Genomic DNA, 21,143 nt, shown 5'->3' on the forward strand with positions numbered 1-21,143 from the left:
AAAATAGTAAAAATTTCTTGCAAATAACAAAGAAAGAGTAATAACTATCAAGGGATGCCATCCATGTATCTAGATTCTTAAGTCCTCCCTCTATATCTAGTGTCTTCCAATTCTAGCTATCCATCCATTCACTTGTCCTCTTCCACTTGCACTCTACACTAGGGGCGATCCCCATCCATACCACATTGCCTTACATATCTTCCATACTTCCATCTACCATTCATCATCCTTTTCAATATTTGATCTTGACTATCATTTTCCTTTCATCCATCCATGCTCACTCAACATATCCATTGCACATTATCCACACATTATCCTACATACTCCCACCATCTATTCACATATTTGATCTTGACATCCTATCAATGTTTTGCATCCCATAGTCCTTGGAATTTTCCTTTCCTCTATCCTCTATCCATACTCCCACATACTTCCATCCTTCTTTCATATTCCTTTTGTCTTGATTATCCCATACATTCTATCCATGTCACATTCCATATTTCATCCATACCCTTCATTTCATTCTTCCTATCATATTCACTTCCTCTACATCATATCCTTTGCCCATCCATCTTCCATTTTTATACCTATGATTGTAATGTAAACTAGAGGCATAAAAATAATAAAATAATAAAATCCATGCATGTTTTGGACAATACACAAGCCTTTATTTCCTCTATGTATGCCCACACCATATTTCCATTCCATGCACCCTTTCCCACCATATTTCCTTCCATTTTCCTATCCTTGGTATAGGGCATTTCAACTCCTTTGAAACATGGTCTTTGGCTCCCCATTTTCCGATACCATATCCTTTGGTCCCCCATATTATTTCACCTTCCATTTCATTCATATATCATCCAATCCATAAAAGTCTCCCCACACTTCTCATCCATTTACCATGCATTGGTTGTCCCTTGCCATTGGTCTTAATCTACTTTATCCTACACCCTTTTATATCAAATTCAATCCAATTCTTCCAATAAATTCAATCAAATTCATTTATCCTCTAATTCAATAAATTTTCCCTTCGTTTAATATTTCCACATCAAATCACATTATCTTCTACTCCAATCATTTTTCGTCCTACCAAAATCATTCTTCCAATATCATCAAAGTTCATTCTTCCAATTGCATTTCAATTCAATCTATTCATCAAAATCTCCATAAAATTTTTAAAAACTAAAAAATTACAAAAAAATATCAAGTGCAATCAATACTAATCCAATCAATCCCATCTTGCAATCTTGTACATCAATCCTTATTCAATTCATCATGTTGATCCAAATCAATTGATAATCTATTGACCACATTTGAACATAATCATGGGATGTTTCCTTCCCAATCCTTGGATGTTCATTATTCTTATTGTTAACTTTGTCATCCTCAATCAATCATCATCAATCAATCCATTAATTGGTTTTTCAACTTGACTAGGGGCAAAAAATTGTTTATTTTTTGTTTATTGTGAATCATTGCTTGTTACTTGTATGTATTTTTTGCATTTAACATGGTCTTTGAATCCTATTTTCCCAAGAAATCATGGTCTTCCATATCATGGTTTCATAAGGTATATGGTTGTATTAGACCCTTTTTATCATGTACTTGACACATTGTCATCTTGGTTCCTCATAACTTGGTGCATAGTGTTGAATACAATATTAAACTTAGGTTGTTCACACCATTTCAGCATAAATTTATCAACCTTATCATTTTCCACTCCCTTCCATACTCCTATCCATTTTGAGAGAACATTCATGTTCTCCTAACCTACATTTCCTTTCAAGGGGGCATACCGTTCCACACTTGTCATCTTTCCATGACTAGGGCATTATCCTTACAATTTAATCCTTCATTCCACTATATTTTATTTTTCTTTGATATAAAATTAAAAATTCCATATCAAAGGGGGAAAATGTCGACACCTTAAATTGTCCAATTGAGCACAAATACCCTTATCTTGACCAATTAAATAGATATTTATTATTTATTTAATTTTAACCTTATCCTACCTTTAATTAAATAAATTTACATTTATTTAGATTACATTCATCTTTATCCCCTATCCTTGATTTAATTAAATTTACATTTATTTATCCTTCATCCCACTTGCATCTTAATCCTTCACTTTAATTAAGTAAATAACATATTTTACTTAATTAATCCATTTTAATTCCACTTGGAATTCAATATTATATTTAACTCTATTTGAGCACATGGCTTCTAACTTTAACCTTCACCTAACCTCACTTTCCTAACCTAACCCATACTTCTAACCTAGGTCAATCCACTTACCCACTAATTAATCCTAGTTTCCCATCTAATGATATCCTTAATCATTTGTACAATCCTAATCAAAAGATTAGCAAACCATGGTCACATGTGACATGTGACTCTTATTCTCTTACACATTTGTCCCCCTTCACATGTGAACCAAAGTTACTCACACATATGTGAGAAAACCTTGAGCTTCCAACCTCTTACACATGTCATTGATACATCACATGAAAGGTTGCTCACACATGTGTGAGCATATTTCCCCCCTTTGAATGGTAAAAACTCTAATCCACATGGATTTGACTTGGCCTCCACCTCATGGAAACCTCATTGATCGTAATAAAGGTAGCTAGGTACTTGGGTGGTTTAATGTGGAACATCTAGAAGGAGCTAAGCTTATGGACACCTACTACTATTCAAAGGTGCCATCAACTAGCACTAAAGATGGAAGAGAAGACTAGAAAGAAAGGGGAATCAAACTTCAAGGATAGAGGCAAAGATAGAAATCAGAAAGGACAAAGAGGAGGATACCAAAGGTAAAGGTAATAAGCAAAGGAACCAAGGTGAGACAAAGCTCACTGAGCAACCCACTAAAATCATTCCTAGAGGAGGTTATAGTAGAGGAAGAGGTAACCAATAAGGTTCCACCAAAGGTAGAGGATCAAGTAGAAGTAATTCATACTTTTCTTGTATGAAGTGTTGCAACTGTGATCAACTAGGCCATCCAACATATAGATGCCTTGAAAAGACCTCTTCTCCAAACCATGTCAAGAGAGTGGCCTATGCTCAAGAATAAAATTATGGTGCCAAGGAGAATGAAGTGGACCACATAGATTTTGAAAAAGGTGAAAACCTTATGTTTAGAAGGGTACTGATCAAGCAACTAGCTCCCAATGAACCTAAGCATAGGAGGGCCTTGTTTAGAATTAGATGGAAGATTCTTTTAAAGGTCTGCAAGGTAGTGATGGATTAAGGCTCTATTGACAACATCATCTTAGAGGAGGTAGTTTAAAAGCTTAAACTAACTAAGATACCCCATGTAAATCCATACAAAGTGACTTGGCTCAACAAGAATCAAAGTATACTGGTGAATGAACAAACTTGGGTTGATTTCTCCATAGAAGGGTACAAGGACATGCTATTGTGTGATATCTTGCCCATGGATAATTACCATCTACTATTAGGTAGACCCTCACAGTATGATAGAGAGGAAGTATATGATGGGAAGAAAAACTCCATATCATTCAAGAAAGGAGGCAGGACTTTTAAAATCCATTCTTTGTTGGAAGGAGAGAAACTACAGTCCAAGGTGCCTAGTGTGTTGCTATGTAGTGGGAAGGAATTTTTCAAAGATCTCAAGGATGATGAGAGCCAAAATTTTGCACTTGTGTTGAAGTCCAAAGGAGAGAAGAATACAATCAAAGAGCCACTTCCAATAGAGGTACAAGCATTTCTTGAGAAATATAAGGACACTATGAGTGATGGTGCTCTTACCACTTTACATCCTAGAAGGGTCATAAGCCATCATGATAGACTTTATTCTTGGTGCATCATTTCCAAACAAGTCAACATACAAGCTCACTCTAGACCAAAAATTAGAGGTGGCAAAACAATTGCAAGGACTATTGGATAAAGGTCTGATCAAGAAGAGCATAAGACAATGTGCAATCTTTGTTGTACTAGTATCCAAGAAGGGAGGAAAATGGAGACTATGTACAAGGCCTATAAATAGGATCACAAACAAGTATAGGTTTTTGATACCTAGGATTAAAGATCTCTTGGATTGTCTTGGAGGGGAAATGTACTTCACAAAGTTGGACTTAAAGAGTGGATACCACAAAATTAGGATTAAGGAGGGAGATGAATGGAAGGCAATATTCAAGACAATAGATGAGCTATATGAATGGCTTGTGATGCCATTTGGTCTCTCTAATGCTCTTAGAACATTCATGAGGCTCATTAATTAAGTACTCAAAAACTTCACTCAAAGGTTTGTGGTTGTATATCTAGATGATATACTCAACTTCAACAAGACAAAGGAGGAGCACATAAAACATGTGGAAGTAGTATTACAAAGACTTCATCAGGAGAAGCTCAATATAAACCTTGAAAAGTGTAACTTCTTCAACAAAGAACTTTTTTACTTTGGCTTTGTGGTGTCAAAAGGGTCCTTAAAGGTGGATCAAGAGAAGGTTGCTTCTATCCTCAACTGGCCGCCACCTACTACATCTACTAAGGTAAAAAAAAAATCATGGTCTAGCTCAATTTTATGGGAAATTCATTAGGAATTTTAGTGGTATATGTGCACTTTTGCTAGACACCATAAAGGGTGGGTTCAAGTCTAAGTTCAAGTGGACCTTAGAAGCAAAGAAATCCTTTGAGATGTTAAAGAAGCAAGTAGCTACCCAACCTATTTTGCAATTTCCTAGCTTTGAGAAACTTTTCACCATAGAGTGTGATGTAGGTGGCCTAGTAGTAAGGGGAGTGTTGAGTAAAGAAGGTAGGCTAGTAACCTTCTTTAGTGAAAAGATAAATGAAACCAAAAAGAAGTATTCTTTCTATAATTTAGAACTCTATGCCCCATTTTAGTCTCTTAGGAAGTGGAGGCATTACCTATTGCCCAAGAAATTTTTTGTGTTTACTATCCACTAAGCTCTTAGCTACATCAATACTTAACAAAAGTTGAGTAATAGGCATTTGAAATGGATGGAGTATGTACAAGCTTTCACCTTCACAATCAAGCATAAGAAAGGATAGATGAACAAGGTAGAAGATGCATTGAGTAGGAGAGTGTTAACAATCTAAGAATTTTAGCATAGCATTGGGGTAGAGAGCTTCAAGATTCTTTATATAGATGATGAAGACTTTGCAAAGGAATATAAGGTATGTTCTAATTTTGAGAACCATTTCCATTGAAAATTCTCTAAATTTATCTTACAAAATGGATTGTTATTAAAGGGCAATCAGTTATGTGTACCAAGGGGATCCATTAGGGAGAACCTAATTTATGAAAAACATAATGGGAGCCTAAGTGGACACTTTAGTGTGAGAAAAACTCTAGAATTAGTTCAAAGGTTCTATTATTGGCTTAAACTACTCAAATATGTGACTAGGTATGTTGAGAAATGCATGGTCTATATGAAAGCTAAGGGTGGAATGAGTATTACAGGACTTTATCAGCCATTACTAGTCCCAAATAGGCCATGGGATTGTGTGATCATGGACTTCATAGTAGGTTTTTCCAAGACAAAATAGGGCTATCATATTATCTATGTAGTTGTTGACATATTTAGTAAGATGGGGCACTTCATTCCATGTAAGACTATCAATGATGCTAGCCATATTATGCACCTAGTCTTTAAGGAGGTTGTAAGGATTCATGAACTTTCATTAAGCATTGTTTTAGATAGAGATGTGAAGTTCATGAACCACTTTTGGAAGACTTTATGGAGTAGACTTGATACAAACCTCTCATTTGGTTCAACATACTATCCTCAAACTGATGGCTAGACTGAGGTGGTTAACAGGGTGCTAGGTAATCTCTTAAGGTGACTAACTAAAGAGTATGGGAAAATATGGGTTGTCATCATTCCACAAGCAAAGTATGCTTACAATGAAAATAGGAATAGGACTACAGGAAGAATCCCTTTTGAAATTATGTATGGGATGTATCTAAGGGGTGTATGTGAGTTGAGGTATTTTGGAGCAATCAAACATAGAAGTGGAAATGTTGAATATTTTGTCCAAACCATGAAAGAAATCCAAGAGAAAGTCAAGAAGACTATCCAAGATAATACACAGAAATTGAAAGACAAGGTTGATGAAAGAAGGAAAGACATTTAGTTTTCTATTGGTAATTATGTTACAATGTATTTGAACAAGTCCAGGTTGCAAAAGGGAATGCTAACTAAGTTGCAAGTGAAGAGAGTGGGGCCTTACAAAATCATAGCCAAATATGGAGCCAATTCTTATAAACTTGATTTTTCATTAGATTTTAGTATCTCTCCTATTTTCAACATCCAAGATTTGATTGAATTCAAGGGTACACTACCTCAAATCAATCAAGGGATTAGTGTTGATCTAGAACCTACAATAGTACCCTCATTGAGAAATTTAGAAGCTGAATAAGTGTTGGACTCAAGAGTTAAGAAGGCCACAAAACACAAGGTGTACATGGAGAACCTCATCAAGTGGAAAGACAAGCCAACTTTAGAATCAACTTGGGTTGGTGAGGTAAAATCCAACAAGGTAGTCATTTCCCTAGACCTATTGTCCACAGGACTGACATGGTTTTCTTTTGTGGGGAAGTATGGCGCAGGGGCTTATGGAAGACTTAGGGATTCTAGGATATTTTGGATTGTATTGGTTCTAGCCACACCATTAGGTGAATAATAGGGTTAACCTAATCCTAGGTTGAGGTAGGCTAAGGTTAGAAAGCCTCATGAGGCATAAATTGCTTATAATTGCTTAATTAGGTCAAATGGAGCATTTGTGTGTTTTGAGGGGAAGGATGGAAAAATGAGTTCTTTTAAGATAGTTTTATATGTCTTTTATTCATTTAAGGATTTTGGTAAGGTTTTGTAACCTTTGGAGCAAGTTTGAGGGTCAAACATGAAAATATGTAAAAGTTGCTAAAAGATTATCAATGTTGTCATTTACAACATTGACAACTTTTGTTACATTCAAGAAAAAATTTAGTTTAAGCTTGGTAACTATCTAAAACAATTAGGATATGAGTTGGAATTTTTTTATAAGGCCATCTCTAACCTTTTGAAATGGTTGGAAGTTTGAGTCATTTTGGTGTGTACAAACTACCATCAAGTTAATAGTTATAGTTCTATATTTTTGAGTATCTTAGCACATTAATGGATTGAATTTGGATCTGTAGAGTTGGGAAATGTTAGAGTTTTATTTGTGTTTTTTTACAACTTAGTTTGTGTTTTTGTAGGGTTTAAGTTTCTTCAATAAATTATTATGTTTCTTGATTGCCTGTTGATCTAAACCAAGCCACTAGGAAAAATAGAGTCATAACTCCTCTTCCCACCATATGATCTAGCATTCTCTTGGAATTAGGAAGATGACTCCTTTTACATATTGTGTAGTCTAGGAGGGCCCCTGGGAAGCAAGGCAAGCACTTTCATGGTGATACCCTACGCGAGCTAGAGATGCATGGCTAGGGATCACAGTCCAGTGCAGAGCTTATGAGTGGGATTGAACACTTAGATTACTTCAATCAAAGCTTGTGGAAAGATGTAGCATTTGTAGAGAATCCAAAAACTCAATGAGAGGCATTGGTAAAGGTTCTATGGAGGGTAACAATTCATTCTTGTTAGACTAGTTTAAGGTCTTATGAATCATGAATTTTAGACTTAATTTGTGGCCATATGGACTAGTTGGGCACCCACTATGATCCTCAAGATCTCTAAAAAGGGTGTCTAGATCAAGGCTTAGTTTACCCCATTGTTAAGGAATTTTATAGGTTATTTGGAATTTTCTTCATTATGAGGGGTAATTTCTTATAGCCCTATTACAAGCATATTTGTGCAATTTTGTATGGCCTTTGGAACTTGATTAGTGTTTCAAGTTCAATTGTGGTTATAGGTCTTGAAGGGAAACTAAATACTTTCCTAGGTGACCAATCCTTCATTTTGAGTGTCAAATGATTTTTTGGGTTGATTTTGGAATTGGTGTGAAGAAGATAAGGAGGCTAAATCAAGCTTAGGTAGTGGTGGTTGAGAGTAGTTGTTCTTGTTAAATGGTGTGGACTAGTTGAAGGACCTAGGAGCTCATAGTCAAGATCCTAAGGAGATTAGGGTAAGAAGTAAGCCTATTAAGTCATGAGAAAGACCTAAGGAGACCCTAAAGGAAACGAGGGTATGAGCAAGACTATTTGTCACATCATGCCCACTTGGTTCAACAATAGTTACACCTACAAAAGATGTTACAACAACAATAGGTGTTGCTATCATTACCTCATATTTCCCACTTTTCTTCATTTCAAGCATCATGCCTTTAACTTCATTAAACTCTTATCTTGTCATGCCTGAGTCCTTAAGGATGAATTCTATCACTTTCTTCTTTCTTTCTTTTTTGTGAAGTTTAGAATGAACTTTTCTCACTTTCTCATCATAGGTGCCCCATCTAGGGCACTTAGTATCCCTTTTTTATTGGAGTATGATCTTTGCATACCCTTCAATGAGTTCTACACACATTTCATAAATCACTGGATCAATAAAATTTGCCCTTGACTCAACTACCTCCATGCATGTGTTATCTATTTTTACCATGAAACATAAATAATCTTTATACTTCTCTACCATGGAAGGAGGTATTTTGTACCTCTATTTCATCTTATTCTATAAATTATTCATCATCCTATCTATGTCACTATCTCTAACATTTTCAATTTGTCCCTATAGTATTGAGTTACCATCTCCATTGTGCACTCATTGCCTTCCCAATTTGTCATACCTGGGAACTTCCTTGATGCATAGAAAAATAAATGAGTTAATAAATGAGTTAATAAAGACTCAAATCTAAAGACTACATTCTTGGTCTTCTTTAGTTTTGCAATGTTTTCTAGTAACTATAATCTAATTATCTTGCACTGATTCAATTTCCTTCCCTTAACTACCATTACATAAGTTGCATGTAAGAATCCAACTGGCACTGACTTAACCCTTGAACTATGGTTAAACTTGTATCCTAAAATCTTACACAATAAATTTACTCCTTTGTCCTGAATTGTATCAACCTTCATGTTTCTTTCATCAAATCTAGTATTTAGGTTTGTTTCAACCATCTTCCTTACATTCTTTTCATTTATAAGTTGCATCCCTCATTACTTAGTCCTATGAACTTGTGAATTAGGTCATTATTAATTGTGACATGCATATCTCGTAACCAAAACATTCACCATGTACCCTACTGAGAATGATTAGGGTCCAATCACGGTTGTCAAACTTAGTATAAAACATATATTCACTAGGTTTAACTCATTCAGGTGTGTATACTCAGACTTCAAAGTTAGGTCATTATTACACATGACTCGCAAGTCCTTGTGTATATGCTCATCTCCTATACTCTTGATCTTGATGTGGATATAACTTCTAATATCTTCTTTGTAAAGCACATTCTATGAGACTTGCAAAAATGTGCCTAACAAAACATTCACAAGAGAATAAAATGGATATTTCTTGAATACATATATTGGCCTTTCACTAACATCATAAACTAACTGTCTAGTCATTGTATCTCTAACTAGATGCATTGAAAGCTTAATTCAAGCTCCATAAAATACCTTAAAAGTTGCATTTAAGGCTTTTGCAACTTTGAGCTTCAAGAATTTTTTTTCACACTCCAAATTGTTATCAAATCACTCTTCAATTTTCTCTAGACACTTCACACAATCAAATGGTACTCACAATCTTTTTTGTCATCCTTAAATCATTTCAAATCACACTTTGAATTAAATGTTTATCTACCAAAAATTTGGAAATTGTCTCTATTTACCAATAATTTTGTTTTCTCTCTCATATCTTCTTGAGATCATATATTTTCTTGCACACTCAACTATAGCTTCCTTTCTATGTCTTCTACCTTCTATTAACTATGCAATTTCTAATCCTTTCTCTACCATTAGTTTTAACCAACTGATGCTCTATCTCTATGACAAGTACTCAATTCAAATAGGATGAGTCACAAACAATTGTTGACTTCAATTTCTCATAAGGTGCATTGAAATATTGTTCCTCCAAAATTGTGTAAGAATTTTCTAGATCCTTATCTTTCAAAAATGCTTCCTTGAATTCATCAACATGTTCCTTGATTGCTTCCTTTTGATTGCCATCATTGTTGTTATCATTCTTCCTATCATTTTTGTTATTGTTCCTTCTGTAATTAGGATTCTTGTTGAAGTTCCATTTGTTCATTCTACAATATCTTGACATGTGTCCATAGTTATTACATAACTAACATACATGTGCATTCCTTCCTTGATTGGTTCCATTCTGACTATTAGGTGCTCTACAATTCCTTGTGATGTGTCTAGGATTGTTACACTTGTAACATTCAAATTATTTCTTTTCTCCATCAGATCTTCCTCAATCATTAGATCTTCTTTTTTATCTTCCTCTTTCATTACCTCCAAGGTTAGTGTTCATAAACATTCTACTATTTGCATTATTGCCATCAAACTTAGGTTTCTTACGATCTATTTCTTTATGTCCATAACCATGATAATTATAACAATAGAAATTAGTAATATGTTTGAAAGACTTACCATGAAATCTCTTTTCATATGACCAACTTCATTACATATGAAAAATCTACCTCTGAATTCATGTCTCAGTTCCTTGGGTGGTTCATCTTGCTTAGGTTTATCAACTCGCTCTATTTTCTTAGGGTCATCATGTTTCACTGACAAATTAACTAACTCAATCTCTTTTGATACTTTAGTGGTTGTTCTTAATTCTACCTTACTTAGATAAGATTCTTTAAATGATTCAACAACTAGATCTAGTTGCATGTTCCTAGTCCTACACCATGTTCATGTTCCTGTGTCAAGTTCTTGAGTTGTGTTCCTACACCGAGTGTTGTGTGCTCCTATTGGTGGGTTGGATTCCCTTCGTTCCCTAGTTGCCACTTGCTCCCATAGAATTTCTCTTCTAATTTTAAATTCTATGAGCTGAGGGTTTTCATTTTCTTCTTCTTCCAGTGCTATGAAGGGTCAATGTCGGGTGTTGTAGAGCTAGGGCCATGGTTTGCAAGGCCAATCCACTCTCCTTGTCATGATGTGACTATCAGACCCATGACCTATGATTGCATGGCCTTGGGCTAGTCTACTCTCACTCACTCTCTTGACATGAGCTATGATTGTTGGAGCTTTCCTATCATGCCCTTGTTGCCTTTAACACATAGGTGCCATAACACATGGGTTGGGTGAAAAGGTAGCGTCTAGTTCTTTGCATGTGAACCATTTGATAGAATGTTTAACTAGTGAACTTTGCTTCTATTTAGTATTGTGTGGAGCCATTTGGTGGTACTATGATAAGTGTTTGATAGAATTCCTAGTTTGCGGTAAAGTTGTGAAATTCTAGGGGCTTCTTATGGGTGTACCTTCCTTCCTTATGAGCTATGGCACCCTTATCTGATCCAATTACACTCCGATAGCTCATTGATCACTTGACTACAATGGAATCCACTAATATTATCTTGCAAAATTTTGTTTCTTAGTCAACTTTACTCTATATTAAACTCATAGAATGGTGGGCTTTGTTGGAATCTAAGAGCCACACTCTACGAGATACTATGCAATCTCTAGTCACTATAAATATAGGCCTCAAGGCTAATCTAGACTCTACTACCATGCAACTTAGGGAGTTAGACACTATCAAAGAGAAACAGTCAGAGATCATGGATAGACATTCTTCACTATTAATAGAGACAAAATTGAAGGTGAAGTCTTGGGTTTCTTTATGCAGCTTTATGACTGAGGCTCCCCTTTCAAGTGTTGAGAAGTTAGTAGAAGGGAAGATGGACGATGAGTAGGTTAGGTGGACCCATAAACTTAACCTATCAGTTCATGGTCTCCCCTCCATTGATGATCCCTTGACTATTGAATACTCTTTCCTTAAGAATTAGCTAGACATTTTAGACATCACTCTTGATAGGTGTTGGTTAGGCCTAGATGGCACTCTCTTCATCAAGTTCCTCTCCCTCTCTAATAAGTTTTGGGCTCTTAGTTCAAAGTGAAAGTTATTCTCTATTTCCCCAAAGACCTACCAAATGAAGACCTCACCCAATCACATGTAGCAAAACTCAAGCAAGCTCATGACCTCATTGTGGTAGCCACACAAGAGGGTAAATATGTAGTCATCAAAAATCTTAAAGTAGTAATCTGTGGCACCTTTTCTACAAGTTGGGTTTTGAGGGTGGCCTCTAAGACCAAATGACAGGCTCAGCAAAAATTGAGCATGGGCTCTTTGTGCCTTAACTATTGGAATGGTAATGGTGTCCTCTAGTCTATGTTTAGCTTATTTAACAATTCTATTGGTTCTGTCAACCTTACTTTTATTATAGAGACACATGAGAGTCCCTACATCCTCTTCCTAGTATTTTTGGCTATCAGTGACTCTCCTCTTTTAGAGAGAAGGTTCGGTGCTCTAGTGGGGTCAGAGGTTCTAGTGAGGTTGCCTGTCTTATTCGAGACCACCTTTTCAATACTGTTTCCTTTGTTCTCTCTAATAGCTATGCCAGGTTCATATGGATTTTCATTGATCAAGGGACCTCACTCTATAGAGATACCTATATCATTGTCTACTACTTTCTGCCAACATTTTCATAATATGTAGTTTAGAGCACTCCCCACCCCTATGAGGACCTTCTTGAGTACATTACTAGATTCTCTACCCATTTTGGGAGACTTTAAGGCATGGACTAGAGACCTATAGCCTCCCCTCCATGATTGTAGGGCTGATCCCATGTGTATTACTACTTCTAATCCTAGTTCTGTGGGTTTACATCGGCTCTCTGAGGATCATCAAGGGCCCTTCACTAGGTATGGTCAAAATTTACTTTGGCTTTGTGAATCATCTGACCTAGTTATTTTTAATGGGTTCTCTTTCTTTCATGGATCCCAACTCTTCACTTGTTGGCCATATGGTAGTGGTTCTAGTGTTGTGTACTATGATCTCTCTATGGCCTCCTTTATGCCTCTCATTTGTTGATTTCCCATCTCTCACCTTCCTCTGGCTAACCATGCCCTCCTTAGCATCATCCTTTGGGGACCCTTGACACCTCCTCTCTCTTGCTTATCCACTTCTTCTTGACCCTCATCTTATAGTGGCATCCCCCCTCTCCCCCCTCCATGCTTATACTTCTTTTCACTTCATTGATGGAAATGTGGAGCTCTTCATCCATCACCTTAGATGACTTCTCCCCTAGAACCCTTATTTGACTTCAAGGAAGTCGCCTCCATGTTCCACTCACATGTGTCTACCTTGTGGGAGTCTACCCTTTTCTCCATTCCCCATTACACCTCCTTACTCACCCCTCATCCCACTTGCAAGTGTTGCCCCATGAACCAGTGATTCAATGAGGACTGCAAATCCTTTCACTACATGCTTTTCTCTATTCCACCCACTTCTTCCTCCTTTTTCTCTCAATTAAGGCTTGACTATTGTCGCTTTCTTTTCCATGAGAAATAGAAGTTCACTTTTCTACAGTGTAGATCTCTTTGTGCCACATTATTCCAATCTCCAAAGCTCTCTTTGGACCTTCACTCCCTTGCCTCCCACATCTCTACCCTCTATGATATTCCTAGCCAACCCCCTCTCCATCTCATCCTCTCCCCCACCTGTTGTCACCTCTTCTCCTTTTCCCACATTTGTGAGGTAGTTAGAGTTATGAACAGTAGCAAAACTCTAGATGAGGAAGGATTCCAAGCTAAACTCTTCAAGTTGGGTATCTCTATCCTAGGTCCCTTTCTTATAGTGCTCTTTAATCAAATGGTTTTTCTTGGCTTTCTCAACTCTTGTTCATGACATATTATCTATCTAATCCATAATTTTGGCTAGTTTTTGACCCTAGGAACTATAGAACCATCATGGTTGGGCATACCTTCACCAAAATCTATGCGACTGTGTTGAATAGTATCCTATCGAGAGAGCTTGATTAGCAACATTGTTGGGCTAGAGGTTAGGCTAGGTTTCCTACATATTTTTAGACCACTAATATGAGCACAAAGCTTTTGACTCTGTTCCTTGGGTGGCTCTCTTTCAAAATCTTAGGGACATCGAGATCTCAGAGATTCTCCTTACAACTATTATAAGGTTATAGGAGTGTGTTGTGGGCAGATTCAAGACTCCACAAGGCTTCTCTGACCCTATCCAAGGCACTATTAGGGTGAAATAGGGTTGCCTTCTCTCCCCCACTCCCTTTGGCATATACATCTATGAGATTGAGGCATTTCTTCATGATTTCTCACTCCTTGGTGATGGTTGTTACTTACATCAAGTATTGATCTCTATTCTTCTATTTGTTGATGATGTGATTCTCCTAGAATCTTCCCCCGATGGTCTTCAATGGCTCCTTGATGGCTTGGTCTCTTTCTACGACTCATGTGAGCTAGTTATAAATCTGGACAAGACTCAAGTTATGGTCTTCAATTGTTTGAGGACATCACATCTCTATTTTTACTTTCATGGTACTAAGATTGAGATTGTATCTTCATATAATTACTTGGGGGTTAAGTTTTTTGGACCTCAGTTTAGCCCAGGACTAGCCATGTAGCCTATAGTAAACAAGGGGCTCAACTCCCTCACTATTCTTGAGCGATAGTACTTTCAACACCACTTCCAAAACACCATGACTAAGATGTCCCTTCTTGACTCCCTAGTCAATTTGACTATCTTCTATGGATCTACTATTTGGGGCCCCTCCCTCTTGGAGTCTAACTGGGCCTTTTTTGAGAGAGTCCAAACTCTTTTCCTTTAATGCATTATTAGATGCCACCGGTCCACACCGAACAACATCTTTTGGACAAAGTTTGGTGCTCACCCTTTTAGATTGGGGACCATCTTTGATTTAGTTTGGCTTCTTCACTAGCTCTAGAGCTTTGCTAATTCCTTCAATGGTCATCATAGATATTCCTACTTGGCTTACTGTTCCTCTATGGAGGTTGTGGATTTAGACTCAGGACACAGGTCTTGTTGTTGGTATACCTAGGTCTCTACCATCTTAGATTTGATTGATATTAGTTTGGATCATCTTCCCCCCTTTTAGTTTTCTTTGGATGCTCTAGCCCATCTTCTTCCATCCTAGTAGGATTTGAATGAGTATTTTAGACCTAAAATCTATAGACAATATGTTATCATGACCTAGAGGAATCCCTTAGGTCAACTCCACCCATAGATGGCCTATGTTGAGCACTTCCTTGATATCCAAGACAAGATCATCTTATATCTATGATATCTCACTCATTATTGGACTCACTCTCTTCACATCTCCTTGGGATCTTTTAGAGTGGGGTATCATTGGCTACATATTCAGACATGATCTATCAACTTTGTCACCTCGGGGAGGTTGAGACTAAGTCTCACTTTTTTTTTTTTTGTCCCATTTACTATGAGATATAAGGGAGATTCTACTATTTGTTCAAAGAGTGTTAGTCTCTTCTCTCATTAAGGGAGATTCTACTTTATTTTTTGTTGCCCCAAGAATGTCTTGCACTCTACCTTAAGGAGACCATGTGGCTTTGTGAGAACACTTTACAGCTCCAACTTTGCTCAATGTTGACCCCTACATAGCTCATCACCTCTTTCTTTAGTCCTACAGTCCCTACCCAAGGACTGAAGCAGCCTCCCTGTACTATCTCGATTCACACTAGATCTATGAGACCCTGGAGAGATCACACTCAATAATGATTTTCTAGAGTACCTGATTGCTCTAATGCCCACCTTTCCATTATGGACTACTTCTCGACTATGAGGAGTTCTTCGTGTTGTTATTCCATTTCTTAGTTCTTTTGTTGTTTTCCTTTCACATTATTTCTGCAAACACCATTTGGTGCTCTCCCCTGCTGGCATTTTCCCTTTGTACTATTTATAGTCCCTTAGACCCTTGTTGGTCTCCTATTGGACATTAATAAATTTATCTTATCTTATCTTATCTATCTTCTAATTTCAACTTTCTTGGTTGATTTTTCTCCAATAGGATATCCAAATCCTATCTTATCATAAGAAGATCTCTGGTGAAATATATGTTCATCAATCTTCTCCCTACTAGAATAATTCTTCTCTAATTGCTTCTTTTCTTGTGTCAATTCTCCTTTCACAATGATATTATACTTTTCTAATTTTGCATGCTCACTCTTAATAGAATCTAATTTAGATGTTACTTGACTCAATTGGGGTCTAAGGTCTGTATTCTCATATTTCATACTAGGGTCACTCTTACTACCATCTTTCTTCAAACTAAACTTAAGTTCCACATTTTTCAGCTTATGTTTCAAGATCTCATTTTATTTCTTGAGATTTCCTTCTTCATAATTGTCACTAATCTACACATTTCATTCCTTACTAGATTTCAAATCATCAATTTTTTCTTTTAGTTTTCCAATGTAAACTTTTGCATCTTCAAACCTATATTTTAGGTTATCTCTTTCTTCTGTAAGAAGGTCAATCTATTCAAAAACTTCTTTAAGGTTTCTCTTTAACTGTTCCATATCCACAGGGATCTTACCCAAGATGTTAAGCTTCTTTAGAGTAACTGTGCTCTGATACCAATTTTTAGAAATAGATAATACTGGGGGGGGGGGGGGGGGGGGGGGGTGTGTGAATCAATATTCTACAAACTTTTTCCCACATATGAATATTGTTAATTAATTTATAATTTTCATACAAAAGTAAACCAACATTTTTTAATAGTAAAAATAACCACACACATAGAGAACTCATAACTCTATTATTTGTTAACTAGGGAAACCCTGGCCAAGGGAAAATGTTGGTGGAGATGATTCACTAAACAAGAGGATTATGTTAAGGATATTGACCCTATTAGGAGTCTATGAAGTACATATAGTATCTTGAGTCCTTGTTAGAAGCCTCAACCTTGTTAGGAGTTGCTTCAAACCTATTAGGAGTTGGTAGATCAAATACAATGTATGCAAGAAGATCCACTTCCTTAACATGCAATTATAGAATTGAGTTCCTCACAAGAGTAGATATACATACAATACTTTCTCACTATTGTGATTAATACTTTCTTTGATCATACATCAGATCTCACATCACATAAGGCTCATAAATCTTTCAAGTCATCCATACAATAGTTTTCATATCATATCTCATCACGTGAACTTCACATTCTTTGCACAATATAAGATCTCATCTTATACCTTGCAAATTAATAATTCTTTGCTTAGTCAACCTTGATGTCTTCACATTCTTGATATAATATAAAATCACTTATGGATTAATATCCACAAAGTGACCTCATCATGACTTAGTAATTATTTTGTTACCAAAATAATTCCTTAAGTCATATAGCTCAATTCTCTACTATGCTTTGTTCTACTTTGTCAAATACTTGTAATAGTATTCCAACTATAACTTGTGTCGTACTATTCATACACATCTACACACTTAACCATGTTATCATGACATTTTCCTCAACTAAAAATAAGCTAATTTGAATTGTGTCATCCATACACATCATATCTATCTCTGTGTTGCTGCAAACTTTCTAACACTTAGACAATTTTCTAACTCTAAATGCATAAATGAAATGTTGAATACATGTTGCCATATATGAAAACTATGAAGACATCTAATTGACCATATTTCCAACATTGAGCCACTTGCTCAATATTTTTCTTCTTAGTTGTTGGCATTTGTGATGATTCTACTTCACCACCCTCCTCAAAAATTCCAATATACCCATTCAATGGGATCAGGACTTTGGGAATACTCATCTTCATTAGGTTTAACCCTCTCTTCTAGCCTAGGGCTTCTAAATATATTGAATTCCATCAAATAAACATAATTCTCAAATATTTTATCAATTCTTTGTAGGTAATTTAACTCAGGCTAAAATATCAAAAACTAAGATCATGCTCCCTAAGATCACTCTCCACTCTCATAAGATCAAACCATTTCATTCTTCATTCTTTCACCTCATATTTTTTAAGGCACTTCCTAATAATATATTCTTCATACAAAGGCTCATGATTTGGAAAAGCTACAGTTTCCATTCACTGCAAAGTTTCTTGCAAGAATCCCACTGGATCACACATCCTTCTGTGCCAACATTTTGTACTACCTTATGAACATATAAATGTCATTTGATGCTCACTTTTCTATTTTAAAAGATCATGCCTCAGCCCACAACATAGGGACAAAGGTACCCCTCTTCTTCCACAAACATAGATATTCTTTATTTGTGATAATTTAAGTTTCTAAATAAATTCAATTATACCTACCCTACATGAGATTTTTTTTGGAAAAATATGGGTGGTATTGGGTAGGCATAAACCCTTATAATAATGAAATGTTAGAACATAAAGATATCCCCTTGATTATGTTTGTATGGAAAATTACTATCTATATCAAATTATTTGATTATTATCTTTAGCCTTGCTGGAATACTCTCTTCCCTAGTCCCTAACACAATTATGATAGGAATAGTTATCCAACTATTAAAATTAAGGAAAGAAGACACATGAGTACCACTCCCCCAAATACTAGTCCATTGTTTAACCAGCATAGGTATACCCATATTTACTTTCATTAAAATCAACTCATCATATATGATATTAGAACTATAAAAAAAATAGATGCATAAGGATAGAATAATGCATGAAGTCTTCCTTAGTGTAATCTTGTTGGATAGCCACCAGGTCATGATGTATCCTCTTTAGCAGGTATTCCACATAGTCATACTCCTTTTTGACATGGGGATGTTGAATATTTAGTTCCATCATTAGAAAATCTTAAGTCAGACTCTTATCACAATCCATTCCAAGGACTTTATCTAGTCCATATACAATGTATCTCATATGATTGTGGAAAGTGTCCAACTCAAATGGTTGTTTGACATCATTTTTAATTAGAACTATCCTTCTACCAAGTCTAGGCATGTACCTAGGTATAGATTTTATCTTTAGCATAGTCTTGTGGAGGTTATATTTCTTGATTTCCTCCTCGAAATTGATATCAATATAGAGTGCACTGCTTATTCCAAAAGCTTCCATGAAACTTACTCTATCAATCTTCACTAGGTTAGACTTGTCCCTTTTCCTTATCACTTTGGCTAGAGGGCAGTAATACTTTGTTAGGTCTGTGACTAGGTCCACATCCATGCATAAATTAATCATAATCAATTTCTCCAAGTTTATCTACCAAAGGTTGCACATTGGTACTTCCCTAACTCCATTATCCAAGAAATACATGAACAATGAAGTACTAGTAAAAAAATATCTATACTAGTAGCATGTTTCCTTCCATGTGTGATCATTTATAGAGATAATTTTAGAAGTCTTTGATAGAAGATACACAAATTCTTCAAAAAAAATTCCAACCTTGGATCTAGTGCTAACACTTGGCTATGCCATTGTTAAATTCTCAAGAGATTCTACAAAATGCATGACCACAAGAACTACTATAAAAATCAATCAATTTGAGAATCTCTTTGCTATCAACACATAAATCTAAAATCAAGGTTGGATATGAAAATGGTGAAAGTAACTTTTCAATTTGCCAACTTTACAAATTTTCCCATTTCATGCACCTTCCTATCACCTCATTTATTAATCCCATGTATGTCATTTATTATCCTCATCAAGCTTTAGAAATGAATTTATGTCATTGACCATTTGAGAGTAACCCTCTAAAACTGAATAATAAATTATGTCATTTGGAAGCAAAAATATATTACATACCATCCTTTTATTTTTTCACAACCTCTTAATCCTCTTCTAGCTCATATTAAACTCAATTCAACATCCACTTAGAAAGTTGTTACAACACTATGTTCTTAGTATGATTTTTTTAAATAAACCTAGTACATACATACTATTTTAATTACTTCATTTGCACCTTCCCTAATTCAACATGGTAAGATCATACAATCACTAGGGTACTTCACTTTGAAAACATACACAATTTTTTGTCTAACTAGTGAGCAATGGGATCTTGACAATAAACTAGTGATGCTAGGTATACCTTTAACATTAAAATTAGTTCTAGAATTCATTCAACTATATAGAAATCTTAAGAAACATCACATTCACAAGGTAAGGGAGAAAGTACCAAAATTGCAGTCAAATACAAGTACCTAGTCTGATTTCACCATAACCAAAAACTTATTAACTTATTCAAAAACCACACCATACCCTTCTACCCCTCTTCATTACAATGGATTACATAATATTTCAGACAGAAAATAACTTTTCAACTTCCTAAAGAATCCTATCCAAGTGTACAAGCTTGATGGCCCTTCACATTTCAAAATTGTCATTTTGTAAGAAAATGTTGTTAGCAACATTTCTGACAACTTTGCAATATTTTACAACTTTTTCCATTTTTGAAATTTTATGCTACCACATGCCTACTTGGCACCTCAAATAGGTCCAAATGATTATAATGAGAATTTTAAAATTACATTTTAATCCATCTATAGCCTTGCATGGCATTTTACACCTTTAGAGTGAAAGGCCAATAGAGTGAAAGTAGAGCAACTAGGCTTGGGCTAATAGAGTGAAAGTAGAGCAGCTAGGTGTGGGCTAAGATGGTACATGTTAAGAGTAAAGGATAATGTTAGCAAATTATTCCAAGTAGTCATTTCTAGAGAAAGCCCTAGCTTAATGTGTGGGAGTAAATGAGTCTAGGGGATTCCATGTGCTTAGAAGATAAAAACTATCCACTAGATGACAACACTAACATCATAATTTTAATAATAATGATTTTGCATGTAGATATATTTAGAGTAGTCATTCTAAGAGATATATATATATAGTCACATGGTTGATCAATGGGGTTTGAAAGAGGATTAGAGCTCAAGGGACTACATAAACACTAGAATAGATCACTATAAGGAGTTTGCTAAAACTACATGTCCAAATGTGTAAGCTTTGGAACTTGTAGAAAAGGCCTTTTTCAGAAATAAAGGAGAAATGAAGATGATTTAGGTAGGAACGCGCAAGTTAGTTGGCCTAATCTTGTGAGCATGATGTGTGTGTGTGTGTGTGTGTGTGTGTGTGTGTGTGTGTGTGTGTGTGTGTAAATCTTGTGTGAACTTGTAATATTTTATTATTTTTTATTATATATTAGATACTACTAATGCTTGTATGTTTACATTTTGTATATTTA

This window comes from Cupressus sempervirens, chromosome 6 (genome assembly GCF_028749045.1).
Source record: "Cupressus sempervirens isolate cs-2001-9-10 chromosome 6, ASM2874904v1, whole genome shotgun sequence".
Lineage (NCBI taxonomy): Eukaryota > Viridiplantae > Streptophyta > Pinopsida > Cupressales > Cupressaceae > Cupressus > Cupressus sempervirens.